Raw genomic sequence first — 23,544 nt, 5'->3', positions numbered from 1 at the left:
TCAAAGCTGGCATTCAATGCCATGCTTTTGCATCTTTGCTAATGATCGTTGTGAATTTACCCCTCTCGTTTTGAACTCCACAGTCAGTGCTGTAATAAAATGCTATTTGTGAGAAGAATATTGAAGAGAAGGGGAGAAAAGAAGGCATGAGTGTGCTTAATAAGAAAAGATTCTCTGCGCTATCGCAGGTGCAGTTGTAGCTGTTTAGAGCAGTCACTCATCTTGCTCCAAATAAATAGTAATGACTGTTTCCTGTGACTGTGCTGTGAATCATATTCAGTCCATGTAGGGGAGTAGAAAATAAAGCTGCATGCAATCCACACGAGATGATGGCTCTTGTAATATTCAGCAGTTGGGCCTGGTTAGAAGCGTTTCATTATCTCAGAATTAAGAGAGAGCTTCCTGCTGTCGCAAAAGCTTGTTTATTCTTCTACCTCCCCCTGCTTTCTTTCCTTAACATATAGTGTTTCTCCTGTCTCGGAAATGTTGGCTTAATGCTTTTGAGCAGAACTGCAAGGTCAAATTAGGGATATTGGTGCTGGAAGTACTGTTGCTGTTATTAGTTCACTGCACAGTTATGAGCTTAATAGAAGAGCCCCTGAATTTTCTTTTATCTTTTGCCCTCTGCCCTGTTCCTAAGATTATATTCAAATTGGTCAGAATAAGCTGAAGAAGCAGACCTTTCCCATTTCTTAGTGAACATCAGAACTCTGCACCAAGCCAATGGTAAAGCCAAAGTTAATCAATGGGAGTCTTTTGGTGAACTCCAGCTGCTGTTGCCACCTTAAGTCACGATGCAGTTGCCTGTAACAAATGTCTGCTCTGTACATGCAGATCAGTTTGTGTATAAGCTGGATGTTAGAGGTCAGCTAACAAGCTGGTAGTAAGACCAGCCTGATTCCCCCCATGACTGATGGGCTGAGCCAGAGCTTCTGTTATGCTCCCTTAAAGAGGAAGGCCAAGTGCCAGAAATGTTCTACCAGCTACACTGAGTTGCAGTGTGAGGTGAGTAAACCACCTGAGGCTGAAAAGAACCCACATCATGAGAACCATTTGTAGCTGATGGACATGGATAACTGTAGAGGGAAATATGTCCTGTCCTAAAGTCTGAATGACCCCCTGGCTTCTAACGTAAGTGCCTTTGTTAAGTGCCTCAGATAAGATGCAGTGAAGCTGCTCACTCTTTACTTTACTGCTTAAGAGGGTGTAAAGGGCGAGACACGAAGAAGTTATGTGTCCTATTTAGAATAAGCACGGATAATAAGTCCTCATGTGCCGTGCTTCCCCTAGAATCAGAATCACTGGGGAATATCAATCACAGTCAACAGGAGCATACAGCAGGAAAGCTGAGAGTCTTCCTCAAGCCTGGTGTGATTCAGGAGGCATCTCGTCTCAGGAAGAGCTCAGGTGTCCTCAGCTGGGCAATGGCTTTGATTTGTTGTGGGAAAAGGAGGTCAGGCTGAGCTGTGCATCATTTGAACATGGCCCTGCTGTGTTCAGTGTCCAGCACCTTTGGCATTAAATGGTTTCAGCCATGGCCTTTACAGTGTCTGATTTCAGCTCATAGCTGGAGCAAAGGTGGAACCATTGTGATCCTTCCTGGCTCTTCTCCAGCAAGTTCTCAAACTAGGGGAAGGAGCACAATGCCCAAAGGACACTGGCTACCATGGATGGTGCCCTTCTGGAGGGTGAATATGTGAATAGTAATGAATTCATTAAACCTCCTAAAGCATCCTTGTTTAAGTAGTGTTTGCCTCAGCAGCAGTCAAGATGGTTAAAAGGCAATTGCAGCCACTGAAATATATAGCAAAACTATTATCAGAAGATGTCATTTTTTGTAAATGTCAGTACGTAGATTTTTTATGGGGCTATGGTGACAGGTAGTGAATAATTTAACATAAATTTACATAATATAGTGCAGCTGTTAATTTATGGTCATATTAGACTACAAGGTTATGTATCTAATGGCTTTTGGTCTCTTCTTCTTCTTTTTTTTTTTTTAAGTTAAAACTTACACTAAATTGTCCCACTTTACTCATAATTCATGAGACACCTGTCTTCCCTCCCTTGTGCTGTACAGAAGGCTGTGTGTGTCATACCCTTTTTGTAGCCTTATGATTCACAGTGAATTCATTCCTATCTCCAGATTCAATCATTTCATCTCAGTTTATTCCTGTTTCTTCTTCAAAACACACCCAAGGGAGACAAGAAGTACCGTTACTACTAGTTGATTTGTATTCCTCAAGGCCGAGCACTCGGCCATTGCTAAAGACAGACATTGCTACTTTCTTCTTTAATAAGCTGGAATTACTATTCATTAATTCAAAAGCATCTATCCACCTGCCAACTTTTTCCAAAACAGTCATTTTGGGTGGTTTCAGCTCAGTGTTTGGCATATGCAGTTATGGATAGGTTTTTCCAAACATTTGTTTTGTGACTTTCTGTGGTACAGATAATATTTGCCTAAATGTTAGATAGATGTCCATGGTCTGGAGATTAGGACTTGCTGCTTACAGGTTAGCTTGGAACACCATTCTGCTGCCATTTTATCCAGATCATGTCCAGCTTGGGGTGCAGAGCAAGAAAGGTCTGTGCCTACCCACACTTGGTGACTCAAAAAGTTTTCCCCACTTAGGCAGTTGAATATGATTCAGGTTTTCAGGATGGCTTAATGCATCTAACAGCTTCCAGCATGATACTAATATGCCAAGTTGTTTGAAACTCTGATGTTTGGCTGCCCCTTGCATGGCACCTAGGTAGGAGGTGAGATGTTGGAAACCTACTGCAGAAATCAAACCCTCTGAATATCCCAGACTAAATGTACAACCTGCAGCTCAACAGGAAGGAATTATGATTAGGAAGTCTGTGTTCCTAACTAGATCAGAAACTATTTTTCTGAGACAGGTATATTTCCAAGCAATTTGTTGGGGAAATTACTTGAAATACTTTTCAAGAGTTCATATATGCCTTTCCCCTCTTCTTTGCATCTCCAGATGTAGTGGGAGACTTTATGTGGCAGTTTTACACATAAGGTTTGGTAAAAGGTGACTGGAACAAAGGGTAAATGTATATCTGTCTATTCTGGGTGATAGAGTGAGGTTGTTTGTTCTCTACGGAGAACAATAATCATTAGTGACAAATGATGTGCAATGTGTACAGCTGCACCTCCTGTAGTAGAGAACCATGTGCTCTTTCTTATTTGCGGGCCTGTATAATTCTGGGGTTGTAGAATAAGAATAATTGCTTCATTTAATCCTTGCATTGGTCACAGTGTGCCTTTTAGGGATCCTATGTGCCTTTGATTTTAGTGACTATTCTATGTGTGATTGAGAAGGAGGACATCTCTTCTGCAAAGGCGGGTAGATCTCTGAAGATAGTGTGATCACTGTTTGCTTTTCAATACAGCACTGAAAAATGAGAAGTATTTTAAAGAATAAATAACTGTACAAGCAATTATAATTGTACTTCTACTGTCTCACACTGGAGGGAAAAGTGAAAGACGCATTTGGTTACACACAATAGGGTAGTTAGTTCACATTCCCTAGAATGAAATATCACTCCCTTGGTTCTCAGGTCTCCAGCAGACATGGACTTGTTCTCTGCTCTTCTAACCAGGAAGCACTCTGCCTTGTTTTCCCAAGATGCCTCTCTCCATATGCTTTGTTTCGTCATGAAACATTGAAGCATTGTGTGCTGTTACCTCACCGAGGCCGAAATATTACACCCATGGCCATACCCCAGGCTCAGTGCAGAGTTAAAGCAGCATGATGGAGCCCTAAAGACCTTCTCTTGGAACTCACTGCAGTGTAATGATGGCAAGCAAATGCCTGTTTGCCTCTCTTGGGAAGGGTGCCTGTTAAATACCCAGTATGTTCCTTACTTTTCAGCTTGCTGTCCCACCTCTGGTTAAAGCTCCTCGTCATCCTGGCTGGATTGCAGGCAGAGCTGTTGTTGCATCAAATCTCCCTCCTCCCAGCCCCCTCCATGCCTGCTGTGTCTCTAGGACTCTTGATTCAATAATATATTAGGTTGATTCATAGAAAAACAGTGGACCAAATGCCTACCTCTCCTCTCATGTTTCCACAGGGCTTCTAGGAATGAAAAGAATTAGCACACAGGCAGCCTATTTCTCTAGCGTGCCACAGAGCTGTATTTAGTGTGGCCTCAAACCTAGACTGGATTCCCACTGGATACAGTATAAATATGTTTAATAATTAATATCTCTTTTTAAAAAATCAAGGGGGGTAGAAAGAGGTTGATTTATCCCAACAGTTCTTAACTGAGAACTGGTAATGGCTCGAAGAAATCTGAATTCCTACTGCCCTCTTATATTTCTTGTGAGGAATAGTAAGCAAGCCCCACACTTCGGAGATAGTTGTGCTCAGCGTTCCTGGAGTGCTAATTGGAATATTAAGTGTAAGACAGCTATGAGTCACTGTGGTTCTTATTCAAGTCAAAAACATAAATAGCACTTCTCATATATCCCTGCCATGTCAGTCAAAGATACTGCATTTCCTTTCCCCTCTGCCTCTAATAAACATCCGCCGACCTTAAGCTGCTATATACAGGAAACAGCCTGTTGGTTATTGTGTAAAACTGATAAGGTCCCCTGGGATGCTTTATCTGTCTCTGTTGTGTGTATAAATTTAGCTTCAGTCATTGTAGTTTTTGTTCTTTTACTCTTTTTCCTCTTCTCTCTCTTTTTTTTCTTTCTTCTTTTTTTTTTTTTTTCTTTTCTTTTTAATGCCTGCTAAGTAAACATGGCATTGTGGAAAAAGGGATAAAGTAATTTTTTAGCATAATAGGATCAAAATCCAGAGACTTGAGAATCCGTCAATACACCTTGCCTGCAGTTCTTCTGCCTGCATCTTTCTTACAAATAATGGATTTCTGTGTTTTGAAATCTCTACCTGTTATTTGCTGCTGTACCCTACTCACACCCCTATTTCATGCAGTTGTGAACTGCAGCAGACCAGAGTGCCTGTCACTATGATTTTGCTCTGAGATATGATAGTATTTACAGCAATACCGTATTCTTGTCTGTGTTCATGGCAGGTTATGGAGCTCTTCAGCTCAGCACAGCGTTGTGAGATGGCAGCCGGAATTATCCTTTCGTGCAGCTCCCTGAGGAGGTTGAGCTCTTGGAGCTGTAGAGCAATTAATGCTCCTAAATATTTCCAGTATTGCTTAAGGGCTTGGTGTTCAGAGGGTGGGGCTGGGGGTTGCTTTGTATTTGAGAGTCCTATCTCTCCTTAATTATTGATACATCTGTCAAAAACATGGCCAGCGGTGTCTCAAAGGTGGCTGCAGCTTCTGGGCGGGAAGGGTGTGTGGTGCAATACCATTGTTCCTCACTTCTGTCTGTGGTGTGCTCCATACCAAAAACGTGTTGGAAAACTGAAGGATGTGGCTGAATGTAGCAATCCTTCTCTGTTCTGCAGCCTCTCAGAGGCCATATGAGTTGGTTTGTCCTGGGCTGACTCAAGCAACTCAAGCTTTTTTTTAAGGTTTGCTTACTGCATGCTGTTATCATTCTTCTTTCATCTTGAAGTTGTGAAGAGCCTACATCCCTGTGGTCTGTCATTTGTGCTATTGCATCATATGCGGCTTGGAGGTAAGTGCATAGGGCAATATTTGATGCTCAGTTTGTACAAATATGACGAATATGGCACCGTGCTGGCCAGAGAAGATTGAGGATAGACATTTTACCAGCTACTTCCAAAAGGAGGAGGTGGAAATTGAGCAAGCCAGCTGTTCTTTGTGCCTTGGAAAATCCCCTGCAATACTCTAGTCTAACTTCCCCTGTACTGCAGTGGAAACTTAGCACTTACATTCTGCTTTTGTCTTTCAAAATGTCCTCCTTGGTTTGCATCTCTGAAGATGACTGAGTGGCCCCTAAAGGCACCTTGCTGGACAAGCCAGTGGATGGGCTCTTGTTGCTGCTCCAGTAAATACTGCTTTGGCTGTATATGGGGAGTGCTGAAGGCCAGCAGTGTATGTTACTCATGGTTCCATGGCAGAACATCTAGTCTCTTCTCCATGAAGCCAACACAGGACAAAAAAAAACAACCACAAAAACATGTGAGGAGCATTCCAAGGAGCATGTCCCTACCAAACCCAGACACAAAAAAGATGCTGAGTTTATCTTGCTCTCTGTTTGATAGCATGGCAGCTGCACATAGAGACATAAGCAAGGTAGTGAGGTTGCTTGGCTTTTGGTTAGCAAAGTAACCCTCGCTGCTGAGACAACAGGCCATGTTAATTATCTGAGCATTAACTCAGGTGCATTTCAGCTCTCATCAACATTTCTGCTACTGGTGACCCTTTTGCTCTTAGCTAGCCCAAAACTAGCTCAGTAGTAACATCCACGTTAGTGGCTTTAAATGCAGTATTGACTATCTCTAAGGAATTTGGTGTGATTTTCAGGACAAAGGAAATGGAATCAAAGAGTCTAAAAACTTACCTGGCAAAAAAGGCATACAGCATCCTCTTGGCACTTTCTCCTTATAATAGCTTCCACAGGGCAAGAACTACATATACCTCCTGTAATACTGAGAGCCTGGGGAAATGTAAGAACAGGATATTCAAGAAAATGCCAACCAAAGTCTTCACTGCACTGATGCTTCCTAAATTTCTGTTGCCCAAGGTGGCTGTTGTCCATAGGTTTGCCAGGCAATTTTTGGAGATCTTCCATACAGTTTGGCCAAAGAATTTGTCCAAGCCAGCCAAGGGTGAGGCTCTTGCTCTGGTTTCTTCAAAGATGATTTTGTCAGAGTGGTGCATAAAAATGCATTAGCAGTTTTTGTCAGTAATGAACTTCTTTGTTCATTAGGTTAACATTGGCTGCTGTCGCTATTAAGTACATTTTAATGAGGAGGAGAGCATTCTGAAATCGTGGAAACCTGGCACTCTTGGGTCTAATTCACAGCTCACTGAAGTCGATGAACAGATAGACTCCCACTAAATTCAGGTCCCATTCAGAGTGAAGCAATTTACCCTGGTCGAGGACCTGCCCTTGGCTTCTTCATGTGGCTACTCAAGTGTAAAGTGCAGCTGCTGCTGGCAGGTTTTTTTCTTCCATTTAGAGTTCTGAATCCATTTGGTCTTATTTTCAAGGCTACAACACTGCAATTGGAGTTTTGTTCTACTTCTCCAAATTAAATATAATTCTCTTACATCATTTACTTCCACTTTCTGGTTTGCTTTTATTTGACCTGCTAACCATGTCACAGAGCATTAGCTTTGTAAACGCTGTCATGAACTTGGTTTGAGGGTTTGTGCCAGGTCAGTTGTAATTCCTTGTTTTCCCCTTGCGTGCCAGAACAAGCAGAGAAATATATATGGTGGGTGCAAGCCCAAGTTTGCAAAGTTTTGATTGTAAGTAAAATGAGCTCCGAAGATCTAAAGATTTTTCTGCTAGTAAAATAATTGAGCTCTCAGTTACTGTCATATTTTAAAGCTGTTGTTTCAGCTTGCAAGTCTCTCAGATTTTGTTGTATCCCAGGTGTTTCTAATTGAAAAAAACAACAAACCGCATTTTCTCAATAAATAGTTCTGTATACAAATTCCACTTGTTGCTCCATGGAAAATATATGGGCCTGTTTTAAAAAGCTCCTTCTTCATGATTTCCTTCTCTTTAGTAGCAATCATAGTAGTTTTCATAAGATGCCTTTTTTTTTTCCTGCCTGGTACATTTGAATAATTTACACATCCCTGCTGCATGGGAATTGGAGAGTGAAGCAGACTTCCTGAGGGAATGTTGCTGTAATCCTTATTCCTGTGATTATTGCTACAATACCGCTGAGAATTTCTACCTTGGATCTGGCTTTTATCAGAGCATACAATGTTCAAAAACCCAGTAGGATATAGTTTCTTGAAAGCTTGCAGCGTGTACTTAAACTGATAAGACAATGTGGATTTAACGTTGCTCTTTATGTTAGACATTGGCTCCTTTTACAGTACAGGAACCGCAGATGGGCAGACCATTGCTCTTCAGTGAAAGACCATTGATTTGATTACCCCAAATAACTATCTGGATTCCTAGTTTCTTCAAAGCTTCTAATCTGTGGTTGTGTAGTCCTGTAGATGCACTTGACTTGGATGAAGAACAGCAACAGTTGGTCAACCCACCTTTTGCTTGCTCTGTAGGTTATATTCCTTTCAAATCTTCAGGCCTGAGTTGTTGCCTCCAGACCTGCCTCAGTAAAAATGACCACATTTAGCATGAAGATTTTTAATTTAGTGAAAGACTTTAGCATAAAGTAGTAGGGATTTTGGAGTGAGTGAGTGGGAAGCAGTAACTTGGTCTGGCTCAGATGTGTGCACAACACATAGCGTGCTTAAGATACAGCTGCTGAAATGAACCACTGTCCTTTCTGAATAAAATTCAAAATGTTAAAGAAATAGCATGAAGGGGAAAACCAAGGAGACTCCTTTCATAAGAGCCAAAGGAGATAACTGGTCAACACAGGGCGTGCTTTTATAAGGAAGGAGATGCTCAGAGACTCATTTGAAAAAAACTGAGCATCTCCTGTACACACCACCAATATATAGCAGATTATGGAACACATCCCAGGCCTTCACCGCCAACTTGAAACCTCTATTGAAACATCACTAGCTGCAATTTTAATATACCACAGGAAAAGAAAGACACATCAAGATCTTAAGCCCTGGCAGTAACATGGCATTTGTTAAAAAAAGCCCTCATCTTTAATGATCAAAGTTGTTATTAGTATATGGGTGAACACAGGTATCTATTTCATGGTTTTCAATTTTACTTTAAGCTTTCAAAAGTGAATGAAATCTTTCTAAACTATAGAAATAAATTATATTTTCACAGCTTACCACATTCTTAGAAATCATAAAAGGGGATCTTTTCCAAGTGCTAATTTTTCTGAAAATTGAATTTTTCAGGACACTCCCATTGGACGATGATTGAATCTGCTCTTGTATAACCCAGGGTCACTTCCCCAAAGCCATTAAATTAAGCAGGATTTCCTTTGGGTTCCCACAGACAGCTGCTGCAAGGGATTCTTGCTTAACTTCTCCAGGCTCATGTGTCGTGTTAGTAGGTTGGTTGCTCTTTTAGTACTGCCTTGACCTCCAAGGTTTTCAGATAGGAACAGTGCACATCACAGATGGATATGTTTTCCTTCAGGGTATTGTATTGTGGCCCTTTCATATGAGTGGTTTGAACTTGATTTAGGGGGAGCAGGAGTAGAATGAAAGAGATGCTTCAGTCTCCTAAGGGAAAATGAAGTGAACTGTATAATCTTAACTGTTTGTTTTAACTCTTGCTGCAGTCTCTGGCTTTCTCTAAAGAAAATCTTTTGTCTGTTGGCAGTGACTGCAGAGTGGTTTATAACTTCCTAAGCTTTAGCTTTGCATAGTAGAAGTGGTACATATAGGCAATGCTGTAGGCAAAGCTTTTTATGTTTTAGTGGAGAGTGTTTTCTCCTTTAAAAATGTCAAGATTAATACTGTGATGCAAAGGAGCAGGGCCTCCATTAACCCTCCCCAACAAGGAATGATCCCGAGATCCTACTAGTTCTTTATTGGAGCAGTGGGTTTCCCCATAAGGCATCATTTGTTATATTACTTCCACCTTGTAAATTACATTTTCCTATTTCTTTTTCTTTCTCTTTTTTTTTTTTTAATTATGCTCTGGAGAGGAGAGGGGAGGGAAAGGGCAAGGTACGTCACTGAGTTAGGGTTTGAGGGAGTAAAGAAAGAAGCATAGTGGAATCCTTTCCATCCAGAAGAAGAATAGCGCAAGCTCAGAAAGGAGAAGGTGTCTTGCAGAGACTTATAGAACAAAAGAATGACAGGAGAGTTCTTGGATCAACTGCATCAGGATTATTTTTGTAAGGCAGATTAAGTGCTTTTGGAAACCTGCAGCACTTGTACCTTTACTTTCCATCTACTGGGTCATTTCTTATATTTTTAGGAAGGATCTCATCACCCATTGCATTCTTGAATATTGCCAGAAAACCAGTGATGCTTTGTGCTAAAGTGATTCGATCCACCTTGGAATTGCTTTGCTGTCAGTGGTGAAATCTATGTGATGATGAATCTGTCATTCCTCCTCCCCTTTCATGAAAACATGTTAAAGTCGGAGCTGCTCAAGGACTAAGGCTCAGGACACTCTTTATTTATCAAGCCAGGAATGAAGGCAAAAATGTCTTAAGTGAGGAAATGTATGTAATATCTATAAGCCTGACGTCGGTGTCCATTCTTCCTTGTGCAAGAAGAAATGAAAGCAACAGACCTGAAACGTAGCCAGTGTTTTAGCAGTGTCTGTCCTTGTAAGATGTTTACTTGCAGAAACACACTCACTTCCTTATGTCCTTCCTGGATACTATTAACATATCTGTGATACTGTAATATGGTTTTATATCAATCAATTCTTATGCATCCATCATCGTTCAGTTACACAGTGACTGTTAAATATTTATCTGGCGTTTTTCAATTGATCCCATCATTTCAGCATCCAGGTTCCTTACAAAGTGTAAATAATCTAGGTGACCTATACGAATACTCAATTAATTTTAATTTATTACTATTTGTGTCACTGGCTTCATAGGGCTGATTTGCACAAGCAAACGCTGGCCCAGAGCCCCAGGCTCACATCCAACGCGTTCACAAAGGAGAGAGCCTTGCAGCCCAGAGGCAGGGGACAGCAGTCTCTGCTGATGCACATTGGTGCATTGATCTTAACGTGGTAGGAAGGTTTTTCAGATCTTTTAACTACTATTAATAAACACTGTCTTGAAATTGTGGGATTTCACAGTTACAATTTCTCTGTATTTATTTCATCATTGTCATCGAAAATAATTAATATTGCATCTTTAAAATGCTGCTAGGGCAGGTAAATTGTAATTAATCATGTGCCCTTCATCAATAACTAATTATTCAATTACATTAAAGATAATCTTGTTTTCAGCAAATATCAATCATTAAATGAACTATTGTTTATTTCTAATTCCTAACGTCAATACTATTAATTCTGTAATTGCAAGTGTCATGAAATGGCGAGAGCATAATAAAATATATATGCCCTCTAACCTCCATATTAAATCACAGTGACATATTGACAGATACTATAGTGTTGCAGATAAGTCAACCTTTTTGTAGCCACCTCTTTTCAGTTGAAATAGCTGGGATAAAATAAGAAATAAATACTGCCTGTGTCATCATTAAACCCATTTGGAAAGGTCTAAGGAAGCAAACAAACATTTAGCACACTGATAAATCCAGACATTTAAAAATAGTATACAGCTATTTATGTTGCCTGGAGTATTAATAACTTTATTTACAACTGAAATAAAGCTCAGCTGGGAGAGCCAACCCCTGTATGACATTTCTGTTTCGTGTGGGAGTAGAGGTGGCTCTAACATTTTTTTTAACTAGTGGAGAACTAATCAGAAAATTTTGTAGCAGATGCTGTGTCTGTGTGTGTGCACAAATAATGGCGATGGAGGTTTAGGAGGGCTATTTTGCACAAAACAAAACCAGCATACTTCATTCATCACCAAAACAGCACAAACGAGATGAGAATACTTGGTTGTAATGCACAGAAAAACAGGAAAAAATAATGACCATTACATTTTATAGGACCTTGTAACTTCTCATGATGTACTGTGCACATTCACGTTGCCATATGCTTGCCTGGGACAACTTGGGAATTGCCAGGGCTAACTGGCCCTGCCCAGGTCCCATGAGTGGGTGCTGTGCCCTTCCTGTAGTGGTGCATTGTGGTACTGGGCTGAGTGCTGCCATGGGCACCATCCCCATGCTACACGAAGGGAAGTTGACAGTGAGAAGCATACATTCATGCAGGACTACCAATGCTTGATAATCTGGGGTGATTTAGATGATCTGGGCTTGCAGGTCAAGTATTTGTTCCTTGGTCTGAGCCCTGGGCTGGACTGGGGAGCCAAAGCAGTGGCAGCTGCTCAGTACCCTGTGTATCAGGCATGAAGGTGGTCATCTATTCAAAGACTGGTGCTGGTGATCTTTTAAATCCTCTGTGAAATGGAAGTAGACATTCCAGTCAATGTGGGGCTTTGCTGCTTCAGCAGGGTGAGGTGTTTATGTTATTGAAAGACAGGTATTTGAATTTGCAAAAGCAGTTTTTTCCTGTCTCATTCAATCTTTCTGCTGCAGCAGTTTCAGTCACTGAGCAGTGTGTGTGTAGTTAATTGGCAGTTCTGGAGAAGGCTAGGAGAGCAGAGGGGGGTTGGAAAAAGGAAGTGCTAACCCTTTTCCACCCCAAATCCCCAGAACCCCAGACAGATCAGTTTTAACACAGGCAGCCAGTTGCAGGATAGCCACATGCTCCCAAAGAGCCACTGGGGAGCTCTTTGCAGCCCACTCCCTGCGCTGCTTGAGGGCACCTGAAGGGGCTTTGGAGTTCAAAATGCTCCATTTTTACCAAAGGGAAAGAGTTTGTTGAACGGCTACATAAATAGTGACAAAACTGGGACTTTGAGAAAATAGCTTCTTGTGTTTGTTGTGCTGTCAGTCTTCTGAATGCAATGGCATTCTTTACTGTTAATGAGGGCTTAGCACTTTCTCTGGCCTGTGTTGCTTTCCTGACAGGTGTTCATCCTGGCCCCTAGGCATAAAGAGCACGTGGCTGATGATTCCAGCATTGTGTTTGTATTTGTCAAGCTCCTCTGTTAATCCGTGGCTGAAATAAACTCAGAGGTCTTCTTTCTGAACTAGTCAGAGCCAAAGCTCCTACAGGAATAGCCTGGATGGTTCTCAATAGGGAAAGGCTTCCTCTATCTCCAGGTTGACCTAGAACAGTCCCAGTGACCTCAGACAGGAAGGCCATCACACCTAGCCCTTCCTCCTTGTAGGAGGCAACACTCCAGAGCAAAAGCCTGCATTTAATTCTGTCAATTGTTTCTTGGCAGTCAAATGCCTGTTGCACAGCTCCAAAGAGCAAAGGGATTCCAAGGGGAGTTAAACTTGCCTCTTGAGTTTGCGTAGCTGTAAAGGTGATGGTTACTGAGACATCCCATAGTTTTGTCCTCTACCTGATGTGTGCTATTTTGGTGTTGTTGATATATCAACGGGAACAGTGCTGCGAGTGAAAATGTAACAGCCTTATCCTAATAGCTGCTCTCTGCAAGAAGTAAGCAGTTAATCCTAAGGAAGAGAGGAGGCTGCGTGATGGAGTGGCAAGTCAAACAGCAGACCTGCCATGCCACAGTTAGGCTGTGGGACATAAGAGCTTGAGTGGGTGACAGAGATAACAGCATCCTCAGACTCAGAGGAAGATGTGGGCCAACTTCTTCATGCCTGACTGCCCCTCCTATTCTGTGCCAGCTGGCACTTGGATCATCTGTAGAAACATATGTTTGACCAACCCCGCTGCCAGGGGAGGGTGGTAGCGCTGGTGGCTGGAGGAGAACAAATCAGTAAAGGAACACAGTGAGTGATATAATTGTTTCTTTTAGCAGGATTTGGTATGTTGTTTTTTTTTTTTTTTCCCCTGTTACCTCTATCCTCATAATATTGTTCCCCTTCGATAAAACTTTGATGTATGTTCAGACCCATCCTGTAGTGTAAAACTTGCTATCCATGATGTTGGGTTTCTCGGACAGACTATAGGAAACATGGTGAAAGGGACATGCTGTTTGTCCCCCTCTGAGCAGAAAAGCCGGCCTCTTTCTTGGAGAGTGGTGCTGTGGAAGAAGGGAACATGAGCTCCATTTTTCTGACTTTCTTAATTTCTGACTTGCTTTAAGACTACAGCACTTTTGTGTAGTAAATGGAGCATGCTTATATTTCTGTTAATGGATGTTTGAGTTTCTCAGCTGAAGGGCATTAGGGAAGAGAACATATTATCATAGCTTTATTGTATCTCTTACTTTTTAAAGACATTATAGAAAGTTCATAGTAGTATTTCAGCATCAGCCTACACAAATAGTATGCAGCAATGCTATTTTCAGGCAAAGGTACCTAAAGTGAAGCCCCTAACTCTAAATTTAAGCACCTGAATAGGTGCCCGATTTCAGTAAGGAAACTAGCCACCAGCAACCTCCACCAACTTGAATAAGAGCTATTGATGTCCAGAGCCCTCTAACACCAAAACATTCATTTTTGAGATTGCCCTAATCTGGCATCTAATTTCAAGCATCAAAGTTTGAATACGGTATGTCATCACTGATTTTGCAATCAGCATCTGACTGCAGAGAAACAATATTAAGTGTCAATGCAGTTTATGCAGGAGACACAGCTGGTGTCTCCTTGGGGCCTGTGCTTAAATCATGTACTCCACGAAAGCACAATTCAAGTGTTTAGCAATGTTAATGTAAAAAACACTGTGTATTTTTGAATTAAACCAGGCCTGGATTTAGCATCACTTATCTTCCCCATCAAGGTGCACAGCAGTGAGCGCAGCAAGGCTGTTATTGCCTTTACTGTATTCTAAACACACACACAAGCACACATCTGTATCATCAATATCTGGCAAAAGTATTTATTGTTGTCTCCGAGCAGAAAGTAATACTCTGATACAACGTGCAATTTATAGGCACTAGTTTTTGCTGCCTCTTATTATAGAAACAATTCATCTCATTGCAGAACGTGTGCTTAATTATAATTTGCTAATGCCCTTGAGTTTTTTAAAGTCTAATTTACTGCTGATGTGTTCTGCAGCCAGCATTATCTGGTGACAAAGCAAGGGAATTAGCTTAAGGAATTCTGATTTTGCTAGCAGTGAATTTGTGATCTGTGACCCTATGCAAAACATTTCACCTTTTTCATGAGTCAGCTCCCCCATCTGTTTTTACAAAAATGGCTGGAGATCACCAGATGAGAGGAGCCATATTTTTATTTCTTTAAGTGTCAGAGCATTGGAAGCATTCGGCATATTATTTACAACAAACCACTCTGTGTTTGAAACACCTCATCATATTTATAATTTTAATTTGGCTTTACTTTTGCTATCATTGCTAAACATAAACCACCCACAGATTAAAGATGTTGATGTTCATAGTAGTCTAAGCCATACCAGTGATTCAACCATAGCTTAGTGGTAGAACCACGACAGTCAGTATTGCCAGTGATCTTAGGGCTCAGTCACAACAAAGCTGTGTAAGGAGGGAAAATCATTTCTCTTGTGATGTCTGGCTCAGACCGAAGTGACATTAGCTTGCGTGCAGTGGCAGAGGCATACAGGCTGCAACCTCATGGTGTGTGGATCTTGTCTGTGCTCTTCATCTACTCCAAGGACACTGTACAGGCTTTGCTAAGGGAGAAGAAAAGCCAGGGGTGTTGTTTGTGACGGGAAGGAGAGAGGTTAGCTTTTCTCTCAAAAGACATGAGCTTTCTCTTGTTTGTGGCAACTTCCAAGTAGCCTGCTAACAAATCCGCAGTGCTGCTTCTGTTGAAGAAGGCTATGGATGTCATGTCAGTGCTTTCAGAGCGACCCCAGGGGCATTGGAGTGAACATCTCTTCCAACTGTTGACATCTTGGTGGCCTCAGAAAGCTGGCCCCCTGTGGCTCATAATGGGATGTTGGCTGGATGAGATGAAACAGGACGTTTAAAAAAACCGCTGTTGTTTTCCAGTTCTTGCATGCATTCCTTCTCAGTTCTGTATATAACACATCACATAATGCATCTGCATCCTGTCAGGAATATGTAGTTGATAGAAAAAAATCTTTGATATGAGCATGCAAAGAAACTGCTACTTTCTTTAAGCAAAAACTGTCCCGGAATCTTTCCTTTGCTGCTTGCAGTGCTGAGATGTTTTCTTTAAAGGCTACAATGCAAGTACCACTGTGTGCCCTGGGGGTGCACATAAACTCCAGACCCTGTTCAAATTGTGTGGCACGTGACAGCACCACTGTACCAAGCCATGCTTCTTAACACATCATTCAGATCCCACTGAGCACAGGTCCAGCGGTAATGTTGCAATCACTTGTCCTGATCACTTCCTGCCAAATAACAAACACAGCCTGTCCTCCCTAAAAATAGAGATCTTCCTGTGCAACAATCCAAGTGCCAGCACCAGAACCATAGCTCTCCATAGTCCACTTCAAGCCTTAAGATATTTTTTTGCTGTGTTCTTTCTGCCATAAGACATAATTTGGGAAATCTATTAGAGCTATTTGTTTGTGCAGCGCAAGAGTGCTAGTGCTTTATTAACACAGTAGCACTGCTCAATGGCAACATCTGGTTTTCACTGAGATTTCAGGGTTTTTTTATTCCATTTTCCAGCTGTGTTGACTCAGAAGAGTCAGAAGGCAGTCAGCCACTTGTGAGAGTGAGGTCTCCAAACGCTTTAAGAGCTGAGATATTCTCTGAAAGTCCTCAATGTTGGAAAATGAGGGCAGAATCTGACAATACCAGTTTTTCCTCTTGAGGCTTCCAGCACTCACACTTCGGGTTCCAGGCAGAACCAGGAAATTAAAAATCACATGGAAACTATTGCAGAGCTTTCAGGATGGCTGTAGGTTTGATCTACACAGAGACAGAAAGTGCAGGGGGGAGACTGAGTTTTCCCAGGTTGTTTGCGCTGTGTTGTTCATTTACCCTGAAAGATGACTTTAGAAGAAATCCAAGTCAAAAGAATTAAATCTCGTTGGTCTGGAGCAAAGAATGAAAATGCAGCTTTGGTGTCAAGAAATTAACAATTCATTATGCTTACCTGTGTCCCAGCAGTGGGGCCAGCCAAGAGGCAGATTTTCTTACAGCTAATACGAGCTGTGCATTTGATGTGTGCTATAAATCCCATCCCTTTGGGACTGTTGTTAGCCAGGTGTGGGTATGTGCCTGTGGTTTGAGCTCCAGCAGAGCAGGCAATGAGTGGTGTGAAGGACCCATAAAATGTGCTCCTCCACATTGCCAGCTCCTGCATGATGCTCCCCAGCACAGCCTGGCCCTGCTTTCCCCCATCCCCAGCCTTGTGGCATCCTGATGAGCCCCAGCCAAGGGATCTGAGGGGTTGCAACCGCTAGCAGGTATCTCACCATTGCTTTTGTCCTTGCTTCTCTCCACCCTGCAATGCCCACTTTGTATTCTGCTCACCTGTTTTTCCTCTTGTTCTCTCCTTCGTGCATTATTCAGCTTTCCTTTTCTAGCAGTGCTTTTGCCTCCTCTTTTTCACCTCACTCCTCATACAGGAGGAGAACAGCAAGCTGGATGAGATTGCCCTGTAAGCCGCAGCTAAAGGCAAACTGAAAGGAAGAGGAAGGAAGACAGCCTTATAAGTAAGCATCCGAAATTTGAGTTTTTGCTATTTCTGTGGTTAGTTATGGTAGAGAAGCTCTGGGGTTCCTCATTCCTGCCCCAGTTACCCGACTGAAGCAGGGGCTGTGCTGGCTTGGGATGTGGACTTGGAGCCCCTCTGCAGCGCTGGTTAAGCAGACTAACTTTGCTGATTCAACAGAAACCTGTCCAGAGTCAAGCTGGCATAGGTGGTGGATGGGCTGTCTGCACTGTCTCTGACTCCTCATATTCTTGTTTGTAAGCCTGTTGCCCTGACTTTTGCCCTATTCTCCATCTTTTTTCTTTTTTTTTTTTTCTTGAAAAATGGCCTGGGTGAATTTAGGAAAAATCAGCCTGCGGAACAGGAACTCTGGAGTTGTTTTAGGGTTAAGTTACAAATGTGGTTTTTTTCCATTCATGTTTTTTATTTTTCCTTTCCCAGACTGCTCAAGTCCTAAATTCCCCCTGTAAATCTGCTTTCTGTCCCATCAGTTCTCAGAACAATGAACCACTTGATATACCTGATAAGAGTTAACATGAAAAGCGAATAAATCATTTGCTACTCCCTTTTCTTTTTTGCTGTAACTGGGTGTTGGTCTATAAAATGAAGGAAGTTACATAGAGCAGGAAGTTTAAAAATGCTTAGACAGATGTCATTAAAAAAATATATCAAAATTGGCTTCTTGCCAAGTGGCTGTAATTAAAATTATTCTTCTTAGTGAGAAAAAAGCAGATGCAAAGGGAGGTTTCCTGTCTCTCAGAGTAGGAAATATAAATAACTGATAGTCCCTCTTTTGTGTGTGCTTGTGTGAGTGTGTATCTTAATGGAGGACTCTTGCTTATTCATGAAGCGGCTTTTGATTGAAAACTTCAGTCAACACAGTGTGGATGGCTGCTTTATTAATCCGTCCTTTTTTGAGTCTTGTTTTTAAACTTGAACTTTGTTGCAATATAATGTATATAAACTGCAGTTGCCCTTTCTATATTAAAGATTGCTCCAGTGGCTGCTCTTACAGAAAAAGCTCCAATAAATTTCTGCATACAGCTTTGAAGGGAGAACAGGATGTGGATGCGTATACGTGTGTAGATGGCTATATACATCTATGCACATCATGTAGCTATAGTTGATAGCTATGTTAATTCAAAAACCAAAGTAGTTAATGCCATGCAACTTCCTAGCATCCATGGAAGTATACAAGTATAGAATTGCTTCCATCATCATAACTTTCTTTTTTCCTGTACAAGCATCTTTGGTTTGATATAAAGCCTTTACATTAGACTTCAATTTCATTTTAATTAAGATGGTTTCTCATCTAATATAATTACAAAAATTCAAAAACAGTCTCTTAGCAAAATTAGACAAGTATATCACCAGGGGATGTGCACTACATCTCCTTTCTATAGTCAGTGTTTAAGAGTGGGCTGATGCCTTTTCTCTCCTGCATATAGATGAACTATTGACTCATGTAGGTTGATGAAATTTTCTCAGTCCGTTTACTGTAGGCTTTTTAGAAGATATGCTTCTCTTAAAAAAAAAGTTTCACTTGATAACAGCGTTGATCCATGTAAACTAATAGATGTTAGTGGAGCAATACCCCTTGAGACTAGCTAAGGCTACTACCAAGAGTGTGAGTTTGGGTGTTGTGCATACCTTATACATTTCTGGATGTGACACTGGTTGCTCTATTTAGATTCCTCCTTAGTGCTCTAACGTGGATCAAATAGTACATCAATGTAACTTGTGCTATATGCTGTACTAATAGCAGATGGTATAGACACGTGGGTGCAGGGCCTTAGTTTAGTATGAAGCACACGAAGTGAGGATTTAGAAACACCGTATGTTTTGGAGGTGATGACCACAGGCAAGCGTACCTCTCCTATTGCATGGATGGACTACGCAGGGAGAAGAGCTTAATTTTATTGCTGCTTTCTTCTGGGCTCTGCAACCACTCAGCTTCTGTTACTGGGCCAGCCAGTCTCAGTGCAATAAAATCTGCAAATAGAAGCATTGCTTATATTGATTAAAAAAAAAGAAGGGATTAACTTGAATATTAGGAGTTGGATGGCACACTGGTACAGGATGTGCTGATCTTTGTAATGATTCTTATGTGATTTCAGCCTCTTTGAGTAGTCCTGATGAATACTTTCTTTGGAACAGATAGCAGAACTTGCTTCTGTTTTTGTGTTACCAGATTATTACCTCTGCCAAAAAGAGGTAATGAGAACAGATGAAAAAGACCAAGTGCATGTCTGATACAATCTGTAGCGTAATCACCATCCAGTGAACAGAAGTAGCAAGGATCTGAAAACATGTAAGAGGAACATGAATTCATGTGTGAGTATTGCAGTGCTGTGAAAGCCAAGAGACTTCTTAATTGCTTTATTCCTATGGAGAGGACCTAGTCTGATTGAAGACTGATGTAGGGTTTTGGAGATGAGATCAGGTTACAGAGACTGTCCCCAAGAACACAGCTGGAAACTCTGTCAGCAGCTAAACTTATAACTCTCTTAGAAAATGAAATGGAAACCTTTTAAACTCACAGTCCACTTTACATTGAAGCCCCAGGCCGTAGGTAATCCATCTTTGCCAATCCCAGGATGTCGCCAATAACCATATTTTTAAAACTGCATTGCAACAGACCTTCTTGTGTCCTGAAAAGAGATTCATATCTGTTGAAATCCAGAAGCCCTGTGAAAAGGTAGAGAGGGTTCAAGGGTTGGAAGTAGATGATCTTTAAGGTCCTTTAAAGCTATTCTATGATTCAAGTGTCAAATGTACAGCACAAAACCATGAGAAATCCATCTTCCTCTGATCCGGATGCTCTGCTCTTCCAGAAGGCAGTCTGCTAAATCTCATCCAGTTGATTATTTCTGCTACTGTAAGGAGAAGTCTACCAGGCACACATTGCAAAGAGGTCCTAGGTAGTGTGCTGGACAGGTTTTATGGCTGTTTGCTGAGTGGGAAGGCAGGAGATGGCAGGATTAAATAACCATTTCTGTGCCAGCACCTTCAGCTCAACTGATGTCATAAGCCTCAAATCAGCAAAAGCTTAAACTCTTACCTTACTTGAAGGTGTTGAGCCATTACATGGAGAACACAGGAATGCTTCTGCTGTTGGCAATGATGTCTTCCCTGCCTGCTTTTCCCCAGTAGTGGGTTGGTATGTATGTATTTGGGGAGACGTCCTGTGAGAAGAAGGAAATTGGAAATTCTATGTGGAGTGAGTAAAGGGAAAACTGAACCTTCATGTGCTAATAGTCTCAGAAAATAAACGGAAATTTTACGCTCTTGTGCCACTTTGCTGCAGGCATTTTGTGAGCAGAAAAGGGAAGCAATGCTTTATTTGTTGGTATTTTGGCAAAGAATGGCTGCCCATGGAAGACATCTGTTTAAATTCCTAACCTAGGAGAAAGACCAGATCTGGACGAACGTTTGGGGCCACATTTTTCCAGAAGGCTTGTGTTATGTACCCATAACGACTGCAGGGACGAGTGACGGATGCCCCAAGCAGGTCTGGCCAGGGCTTTCAACTGAAATGTGTGCTTTGTGTCCAGCACACGGGAAGGAGACCGCATTCCTGAGGAGCTCTTTTAAGGAGTGCTAAGTAAACAATAAATCTCTCCACAATGGAATTTATTCTGAGAGAATTATCCAGGGTTAAAAAAATACTCTGTGGCTTTCAGCTCTTATCTTTGTTTACCGTATCACCAAGGACAGTGACCTGCCTTTGTGCCCCAAATACTGAACTGTCAGCAGAGAGACGGGAAATGCTGCTTTCTCTATAGGCTCACTGTACGGGCTTAATGAGAAGGGTAACATCGTAGCAGCGGTGGTTGTTTTGCTCAGTTCGTTTTATTCTCTTTTGTTGATTTCCTTCAGCAACCCTAGGTAATCTTAGAGAAAGGCCTTTGTGCCCATTTTCTGCGCTCTGTAATTTAGTGACCTTCAGATATTTAAACATTATTAAGACTGAACTGAGCTGACAAAAGAGCCGATATCCTTTTCATTCCCCGCTGAGCCGTGCTGCCTGAAGCCAGCACCCGTGCGGCACTGAGCGCATGCTGTCCTCCTGCTCTGGCACACAGGGAGCACACCAGCACCGAGTGGAGCTGCAGCTCCGTCTGTTACTGTGGTAACGCCGGGATCGCAGAAAGCCCCACCACTTGTGGGTCACCTGATTAACAGCTCCCCTTAATGAAATGAGAAACACGTGATGGAAAAATAATCAAATCGAGGAGCGCCATCCGGGCTGGAGCAGAGATGACCTGGTAGCATTGCTTGCAAAGCATCCCCACAGCCTCCTCTTGGTTTTGGCAAGGGCTTCTACACTCCAGTGTGAGCTCCAGGGCCCTCCCAGTTGTCTGCTCAGGGAGCACTTTTGGCTGGAGAGAAGAAGAGCAGCTCCTCTTACTGTGGAGGAGGATAGCTACTGCTGGGGATGAGAGCAGGGTGAGCCTAGCAGGGAGGCAGCAGGACATGGCCTTCTGCAGCAGCAGCCATCCCTGCCGTAGTTCCCTCTTCCAGATTTGAGAGGGCAGAGATGTGGGGAGCAGGGCGCATCCCAACAAGCCCTAACCTTTGTTTGAGACCCGAGGACATCATAGATAGAAAACCTTGAAAGCAGATTCCCTGAATTTCAAATGACAGCTTTTCTTTGTTTGTTTGTTTTTCCAAGTGTAGAAAATCAGTATTTCTTTGCCTTCAGTGTTGCTGGTCTATGGATGAGTGCTCGTGCACCCATTACCACTTCTTTCCCGCCCCCTCAGCAAATGTGCATCATAAATCAAAGCTTTGATGGTGGGTTAAGTTCACTTCTAACATATAAAAAAAAATCTGTATATGATTTTGTTGTCCATTCAAGACTTACCTTTGTTTAGTATTATATCATTGCTAAAAGCCAACGCTCAACTTACCCATGACATGAAGAAATTTTTTTTAAAAGTGGGTTGTTAGTACTTTAGCAATGGCCAGGCTTTGAACAAAAGTTTCGTGTGTTGCCTTCATCAGCAGTCTCCAGGCAAGCTCATGATTTAGGTTTACCAGCCTTAATAAAAGCACAGGGGGAGAGGATGTTACTTTCCCAAATTCACTTGGAAAGCTGCGTCAAGACTTGACCTCCTGACTGCAGGCCCTGTGGCTTTGCTGCATAAATGTTCCTCCCTGCACTCCTCCTGCCCTGCAATACTGTGCCTGGAATCTGACCTCGTGTTTCCCAGTGTCATACTGGCATCAGCTGGATAGAAATGAAGTCTTTTGTTAACTTGTTCATTGCTTTGCAGGCAGATTTGCTCTTCTGGTTATTAGAAGGCGGCAGCGGAGATGGGCACTGAGCTCCTTCCCCAGTTACGTACACATGCTCAGCACAGTGTTTGTAATATCCTGGCCATCTCAATATCCATCTCTTGGAGCAGAGATGAGACAAGGCTCCATTGTAAGGAATACAAAAGGGATTTTTCTATCAAGCCCACTGGAAGCAGAGGGGAAGCTGCAGTCTTCCCTGGCTCTTCAGTTCCTGGCCTGTGTAGTACTGAGTAGCAAAAGTGATGATGTGCATGTGTAGCATGCAGAAAAAAAGTTTTCTCACATCCTGACCTAGATAAATAGGACTTGGAATGAATTTTCTGACTTTGTAGCACTGACACCTCAGATCTTCTGAGATTTAAAGATCAAATATATATATATTTTTAGTCCTTTTTATACTGTTTCAAATTGATGGATGTGTTACAGAAAATATACATGCTTACATGTGTGCACACATGAAGAGAGACCGAAAGTACTAATGCTACTCTATTTTACTGCATCATAATGTAAAAAGCACTGGAGGTGAATGTGTGAGGAAAGGCAGTGGATACGGACAAAAGTGCAAGGTGCTCTGGCTCTTCTGAGCTGCATTGCAAATGCCTTGGGAGATAAAGGAGGGAAAACTGTGAGGTTACTTGAAGTTAGGCTGACAGGAGGCAGGTCCAAATATGTAAGAGGTGTAAGAGCACCACATCCACTTGCAGTTCTTCCCGGTGCTTTCTCTTACTAGAGGTATAGTTCAGGTGGGATATGATCCCAAGTAACCTGCTTTCCAGTGTCTTAGTGCACCATAGGTATTATACAAATGGAACTATCAGAATGTTATTTAAACTAGAGCAGCAAAGTTTGGAGAGCAGAGATGTGCCACTGGCTTTGTGATTATCTGCTTGTTGGCTAGGAGAATTGTAGCTTTCTTTACACACATGGAGCTGAAGAAATAATAAGCACCCTTCATCAGTCAGATATTTATACATCAGGCTAGGTATGGGAAGCATAAGGTTCTCTTTTTCTCTCCGT

At 42.0% G+C, this 23,544-nt stretch overlaps 1 protein-coding gene and 1 long non-coding RNA gene across 9 annotated transcripts in view; one reads left to right on the top strand and one right to left on the bottom strand.

The window, feature by feature from the left end:
* Positions 1-23,544, top strand: part of TBXAS1 (thromboxane A synthase 1) — a 246,457-nt gene that overhangs the window by 202,587 nt on the left and 20,326 nt on the right. The window lies entirely within an intron of this gene.
* Positions 14,828-20,078, bottom strand: LOC146545337 (uncharacterized). Of its 4 annotated transcripts, XR_014884445.1 has the most exons (4): positions 19,767-20,078; positions 19,098-19,218; positions 17,046-17,194; positions 14,828-16,562 (listed from the first exon to the last, which is right to left on the bottom strand). It is a non-coding gene; the product is annotated as an uncharacterized LOC146545337 (long non-coding RNA). The 4 variants fall into 4 exon arrangements; XR_014884446.1 differs by lacking the exons at positions 19,098-19,218; positions 19,767-20,078 and having other exon boundaries at positions 14,828-16,604; positions 17,046-17,891; XR_014884444.1 differs by lacking the exons at positions 19,098-19,218; positions 19,767-20,078 and having other exon boundaries at positions 17,046-17,891.

Source organism: Meleagris gallopavo, chromosome 1, assembly GCF_905368555.1.
Source record: "Meleagris gallopavo chromosome 1, MGAL_WU_HG_1.1, whole genome shotgun sequence".
NCBI classification, from domain to species: Eukaryota; Metazoa; Chordata; class Aves; order Galliformes; family Phasianidae; genus Meleagris; species Meleagris gallopavo.
Note: the sequence above shows the minus strand (reverse complement) of the source record. Positions and strands in the feature narration are given on the sequence as shown.